A 7236-nucleotide genomic window follows, 5' to 3' on the forward strand; every position below is an offset into this window, starting at 1 on the left:
GGGGACTTTGAGGGTGGAGCCAGGAGCAAGGCTGTGACAAGCATCATTGAACTCCAAAGGGAGTTCTGGTGATCACATTTAAAGGGACCGCACACCTTTTAAATGCCTTTCCTCCATTGGAAATAATAGATAGGGGCACCTTCTTTTGGGGCTCATAGAACTGGACCTCCTAGTCCAATCCTTTTGAAACTTGGAGGGTGTTTTGAGGAGAGGCATCAGATGCTATGTTGCAAATAGTGCCTCTGCCTCAAAAAAACAGCACACCCCCCCTGAGCCCCAGATATCCACAGATCAATTCTTCATTATACCCTATGGTCTTTGATGACACTGAAGAGGGGGGAGGGCCTCCAAACCACTGGGATCCCCTGCCCCTACCTGGGGATTGAAAAAACAGGAGAGAGGTCACTTACAGATTGAGAAAAAATACAACCACACGGTTATAGTGACCATTTACTCTAGGGGTTCTGTAGGGGAAGATCTTGCCTCACCAACCTGTTACATTTCTTTGAGGGGGTGAACAAACATGTGGACAAAGGAGACCCGATAGATGTTGTTTACCTTGACTTCCAAAAAGCTTTTGATAAAGTTCCTCATCAAAGGCTCCTTAGAAAGCTTGAGAGTCATGGAGTAAAAGGACAGGTCCTCTTGTGGATCAAAAACTGGCTGAGTAATAGGAAGCAGAGAGTGAGTATAAATGGGCAGTCTTCGCAGTGGAGGACAGTAAGCAGTGGGGTGCCGCGGGGCTTGGTACTGGGTCCCATGCTCTTTAACTTGTTCATAAATGATTTAGAGTTGGGAGTGAGCAGTGAAGTGGCCAAATTTGCGGATGACACTAAATTGTTCAGGGTGGTGAGAACCAGAGAGGATTGTGAGGAACTCCAAAGGGATCTGTTGAGGCTGGGTGAGTGGGCGTCAACGTGGCAGATGCGGTTCAATGTGGCCAAGTGCAAAGTAATGCACATTGGGGCCAAGAATCCCAGCTACAAATCCAAGTTGATGGGGTGTGAACTGGCAGAGACTGACCATGAGAGAGATCTTGGGGTCGTGGTAGATAATTCACTGAAAATGTCAAGACAGTGTGCGTTTGCAATAAAAAAGGCCAACGCCATGCTGGAAATTATGAGGAAGGGAATTGAAAACAAATCAGCCAGTATCATAATGCCCCTGTATAAATCGATGGTGCGGTCTCATTTGGAGTACTGTGCGCAGTTCTGGTTGCCGCACCTCAAAAAGGATATTATAGCATTGGAGAAAGTTCAGAAAAGGGCAACTAGAATGATTAAAGGGCTGGAACACCTTCCCTATGAAGAAAGGTTGAAACGCTTAGGGCTCTTTAGCTTGGAGAAAGGTCGACTGAGGGGTGACATGATAGAGGTTTACAAGATAATGCATGGGATGGAGAAAGTAGAGAAAGAAGTACTTTTCTCCCTTTCTCACAATACAAGAACTCGTGGGCATTCGATGAAATTGCTGAGCAGACAGGTTAAAACGGATAAAAGGAAGTACTTCTTCACCCAAAGGGTGATTAACATGTGGAATTCATTGCCACAGGAGGTGGTGGCGGCCACAAGCATCTAACATGGCTTCTCTTATGTTCTTATTTAACAAAATAATATTGCTAGGTATAATAACAACAAAAATTGAAATTGACAACAATAGGAGTCCCAATGAGAAGGGGGTCGACCTGAAACTTCCTCCTTCACTTAGTCATCATGCATGGAGTGCTCCAATAAAGTTAATTCAAAAGACTCCAGTTCAAATCAAAATTAACACTGATATTTCCACAGCATTCCATGACCGCAAGTGACTAATTCTTCATAAGGACACAAAAGTGTTTCCAACAAATTTCAAAAACCGGCACTACACTCACACTGGCTCACGACCCTCTGCACATTGGGACTCCTATTGTTGTCAATTTCAATTTTTGTTATTATACCTAGCAATATTTTTTCGTTATATGGTCACTATAACCATGAGGTTGTATTTTTTCCCCACCTGGGGATTGGCAACCCTAGGTCTGTGTTGGAAAATACCTGGGGACTTTGGGGGTGGATCCGGGAGAGGGTGGGGTTTGGGGAGGGGAGAGGCCTTAGCATGGTGCAATCATGCCCTAGAGTTCACCTTTCAAAGCAGCCCCTTTCTCCAGGGAAGCTGATCTCTGCCATCTGGAAATCAGTTGTAAAAGAGGGAGATCTCCAGGCCCCACCTGGAGGCTGGTAACCCTAGGCCCTTTGAGGAAGTTAGCCTTCTTATATCTGAATGAATTTTGGCATATTCTAACACATTGCAGGGCTTTTTTTGTAGAAAAAGCCCAGCATGTACTCATTTGCCTATCAGGCCACACCCCCTACCACCAAGCCAGCCAGAACTGCGTTTTTGTGCGTTCCTGTTCAAAAAGAGCCCTGGATTTCAGAGATATTCTATCCATTAAGAAAGGAGATTCTTGCATCTAACAGCTAAAAACGTGCCAACCTAGAACATTCTCTCCAATGGGAATAGGTTTACTGAAAGTGCAATAATGCAGCTGGAAACAATTACATCTCCTTGTTTGCTGCAATGCTCACATTTTCCTTTACAGCTCTCTGTGAATGGTGTATTTCAAGAAAGCAGTCTCATTCATTAGTGTTCCTACCAGACTCTAAAATGAATGAGCATATCTGAAAACAAGTACCATTTAGGAATTTATAATGCACAGAACAATGTGCACAAATGATCTCACCAGTTATGACCAGTGCTACCCTCCAAACATCCACTATTCTAGTAATGCAAATGCATAGTGTTGGATTTGATTTGAGAAGACCCTGATTCAACTGACTTTTCCTGAGCTAGCCTGATCTCATCAGACTAGCTAACCAGGGCTGGGCCTGATTAGTACTTGGATGGGAGCAGGGGTGGAATTATAGCAGGAGCTCCTTTTCATATTAGGCTACACATCCCGATCTAGCCAATCCTCCAAGAGCTTACAAAAAAGAGCCTTGTAAACTCTTGGAGGATTGGCTACATCAGGGTTGTGTGGCCTAATATGCAAAGAAACTCCTGCTAGAATTCCACCTCTGGATGGGAAAAAAAGAAGACTGCAGATTTATACCCTGTCCTTCTCTCTGTATCAGAGACTCAGAGCGGTTTACAATCTCCTATATTTTCCCCCCACAACAGACACCCTGTGAGGTGGGTGGGGCTGAGAGGCTGGCAGCAGCTGCCATTTCAAGGACAGCTCTGAATGGCTAACCCAAGGCCATTCCAGCAGCTGTAAGTGGAGGCGTGGGGAATCAAACCAGGTTCTCCCAGATAAGAGTCCGCACACTTAACTGCTACACCAAACAGACTACCAAGTAGGCTTCCCAACCCTCCCGCCCTGGCGGGGAACACCAGGATTTACACCCTCTTCCCCCGCTCTCCAGAAAAACGGAAGCGGGGGGAGGGGGGGAACGGCGCCAAGGAGCGTGGCGAGCCGCCCCATCTCGGAGGAGTAGCTACGGTGAACCGGAGAAGAGGCGGCAGCAGCGCAGCGGCATCGCCCACTCCGCCTCTGAGGTAAAATCAGAGAAGGGGAGGGTGGAGGCAGGCCAGGAGCGTGGCGAGCCACGAATCTGGGTCCTTCTAGGACCTGGACTCAGCCTGAGCCCATCTCGGAGGAGCAGTTACGGTGACGCGGAGAAGAGGCGGCAGCCGCACAGCAGCGTCGCCCGCTCCGCTCCGCCTCTGAGGTGAAATCAGAGAAGGGGAGGGTGGAGGGAAGGAAGGGGTTCAGTGATGCTTGTCACACCCTTGCTCCTAGCTCCACCCCAGTGTCTCCTGGCTCCACCCCAAAGTTTCCTGGCTCCACCCCCAAAGTCCCCAGAGATTTCTTGAATTGGACTTGGCAACCCTACTACCAAGGAAGTCCAGAGTTGCAATGGAGAGTCAGGCAATGGTAAACCACCTCTGAAATCTGTTGCCTCAAAAATCTTTATGGGGTACCACTATTCAGCTGTGACTAGACTGTACTTTCCACCATCTGGTTCAAATGCTTGCTCAAATGTTCAGCTCATGTGATGTGCCAATCTGTCAAGGCCTGCAAAGAACACAACACTGTCATTCTTTCAATTTAATCTATTTTGCAGGATTATTCTAGGAATGCAGTAGAATCATTCTATGCATAATATACCTTGGCCATATTCCCATGGATATTAAAAACAAACAACCCCCCAGGGCTTTTTTTGAGCAGGAATGCACAGGAACACAGTTCCAGCTGGCTTGGCACCAGGGAGTGTGGCCTAATATGCAAATAAGTTTCCGCTGGGCTTTTTCAACAAAAAAGCCCTGCATGAAACAATGGTGACACCAGGAGGTTTGGCCTAATATGCAAATGAGTTCCTGCTGGACTTTTTATACCAAAAAAGCCCTGCAAACCCCTAATGATTTTCTTCCATAACATCCAGGAAAGGCTATTGGAATACTGCATGAACTCAGTAAAACCTTCTTGGATAGATTATTTTCCTGACCAAATCAACAATACAATGCCATACTCAAGGTAGTATAAGGGGGGTGAGTGGCATATAACAGTATCAGAACAGCATGACATGCAAGAACTAAAGGGTTACATCATTATTATGCAAAAATAAAATGTGATTGATAATTACACTAACCATTCACAGTAGCAGTAACTGGTGATACCACAATAGTTTTGCTCAGGGCTTTTTTTGCAGAAAAAGCCCATCAGGAATTCATTTGCAGATTAGGCCACACCCCCTGATGCCAAATGAGCTGGAACTGGGTTCCTGCTTAAAAAATAAAGGTCTGGTTTTTCCGAACAGATTAGCACCCATCATGGCTGAGAATGAGAAATCCAAGCTTGGGGACAGGCTGTCCGATTTCATGATGAATTCTAAAGCAGCAGTTTCAGAAATATCACGAAGATGACCACATTAATATTCCTTCCCCAGCAAAGTCTGAGCAGGTTAAATTATCAGGATTTTGCAAAATTAAGGAGTGAAATGATGCATATTTTAATGTTTAGAAAAACTGGCAACTGAGTGCCAAGACACTATGGCTTTTCAAAATCTCTTTCTAGCAATATACAAACGAGTTACAGTATCTTCTAAACATTCTCTTTGCACTTATGAGTTGCAGAAATGAAACACCCAGAAAATTAGAATTTTGCCAGGACAGGTAGAGGGACTGAATTTTTTTTAAATAACAACAACCTATCTTCATTTTTATGCCAGCTATAATATTAGAGGAAAACATTTTTAGTATTAAAGAAGCTAGCATAAAATACGTATGAAAACGCAAACAAAATAGCCACGATTCAGTCTTATTCTTTAAAGGGTATTTTCTTTGCAGGACATAACACATGCATTGACAAAATAGGCAGGGAAATCGCAAAGGTTCTGCCGAAGGTTCGAACCCAAACGAAGATTGACTTGATGCCTCAAATAGTTGTAGATATTTGGAAACGATCTACGGATGCACATGTGCAGGCTTGACACCATTCTTATGTTTTCCCCCCGTTTGATGTTTGTAATTATTAAAACATTTTAAAAACGACTCGGCTGCGGACTGAAAGAAACCAGCTTGCCCTAGGAGGCTGCACATGTCTCTAGGACAGACCCAGAGCACCTCACGGAACTTTGACCCGGGGGAGGGGTCTCTGCAAGAGAAAAACAATCCGTGATCTGCCCCAGGAAAGAGCAGAGGGTGGTGAGCATAAATAACGCCCACTTCTGGACGTAAAAGAGAAGCAACTCAACCGAAGGCACCGCTGGGATTCGAACCCAGGATCTCCTGTTTACTAGACAGGCGCTTTAACCAACTAAGCCACGGCGCCAGCCGCTGGAAAGAGCCGCAGAGCAGCCTTCCTGTATCTTAGAAAGCGTCCTGAGTGCCGATTTATATTTTTTCTTTTCTATCCGGTGTCGTACCGCTGCTTGAAAAGCAAGGGAAAGGAGGAGGGACCCACATTTTCCTCTAGGAACGGCGTCGTATCAGTGCCCCGAAGCCTTTCTTTTCCGCCCCGCAAAAAATGCTTTTCACTTTACACAGACGCTTCCTCGGGTCGCATTGATCATCCGGTACCTTATTTTATGGAGCAAGCGATTTCCTCCCCGGGCTTCTAGTTTTAAAAAACAACAGCAGACAGCAGTTAATTTGCAAAATGCATTATTCCTTTCGCAACACGCTGAGCCCCTGTGCTGCAATTTAAACGGAAGCTCAGCGGTGAAGGCGGCAGAGTTCATGCGTCCTTCCTAAGAGATGTAAAATTTCTGGAAATTTTGAAGCTCGGAAAACACCCCGGTTTTTTTCCAATTCTCCCCTCCTCCCGGAAAAAAAGGGAAATTTTTTGAAAAACTGAAAAAAAATCTTACTTTAGCACTTGTCATTACTTTTCCAGATTGAAAGTCATTCTGTTACCGGTAGTTTAGGAACATAACATATGACTATGGACAATTTTACTTGGCATGAAATTATCACAGCTAACACATTGAAAATATACTGTATCCAATTAGAATTTACTTTTAAAATAATATTTATTTGTAATTGTAACAAATGGAGCAACAATCTCCTGAACTGTTAACTGGTTTATGTGGAACAGACAAAAAAACCTCCACAAAACAATTTTTAAAAATCCCAAAGTAACAATTATTCATATTTCCTCTCCACAGTAGTAACTAAAAATAAAAAACTCATTCTCATAAAAAGAATTGAAGAGGGGGAAGTGTATAGAAGAGGGGGGGGGAGTGTAGGAAGTTTCAATGAATGGGCATGATCTAGGACTTGCTTGTCCTCTGCACAGAAATTAGAATAATCTGATACCATACATATTTTTTTAGAAATGATTTATGCTCCATAATCATTTTTTTTTAATTTTTCCAATTTTTCAGAAAAAAACAAAAAAGGCTTCAGGGAAAAAAAAATTCTGACTTTTTCAGTTTTTTCCCCAGGCCTTCACATCTCTGCCCCTGCGATCATCCAGCCAGCAGTGGCTCAAAGTGCATCTCCTCCCACCCCCCACCAGCCCTCTGAAGGGTTTGGACCAGTGTTCCCTCTGAGTTAGCGTGAGTTAGCTCACAGATTTTTAGCTTCCAGCTCACACATTTTTGTCTTAGCTCAGGAAGGATGGCCCCAGAGCACACTCATTGATGCAGCTTACAACTTTAATGGCAGCAGCCAGGGCTTCCTTTGTAGAAAAAGTCCAGCAGGAGCTAATTTGCATATTAGGCCACACCCCCTGACATCACCAGTGTTTCACACAGG

General features: G+C 44.5%; 1 protein-coding gene and 1 non-coding gene across 2 annotated transcripts in view; both read right to left on the reverse strand.

Moving 5' to 3' along the window:
- The window catches only part of GPATCH1 (G-patch domain containing 1), a 94307-nt gene that overhangs the window by 31152 nt on the left and 55919 nt on the right, over positions 1-7236 (reverse strand). The gene's annotated exons all lie outside the window — the stretch shown is intronic.
- On the reverse strand, positions 5736-5809 carry TRNAT-AGU (transfer RNA threonine (anticodon AGU)). Its single transcript has one exon. It is a non-coding gene; the product is annotated as a tRNA-Thr (tRNA).

Source organism: Heteronotia binoei, chromosome 14, assembly GCF_032191835.1.
Source record: "Heteronotia binoei isolate CCM8104 ecotype False Entrance Well chromosome 14, APGP_CSIRO_Hbin_v1, whole genome shotgun sequence".
NCBI lineage: Eukaryota > Metazoa > Chordata > Lepidosauria > Squamata > Gekkonidae > Heteronotia > Heteronotia binoei.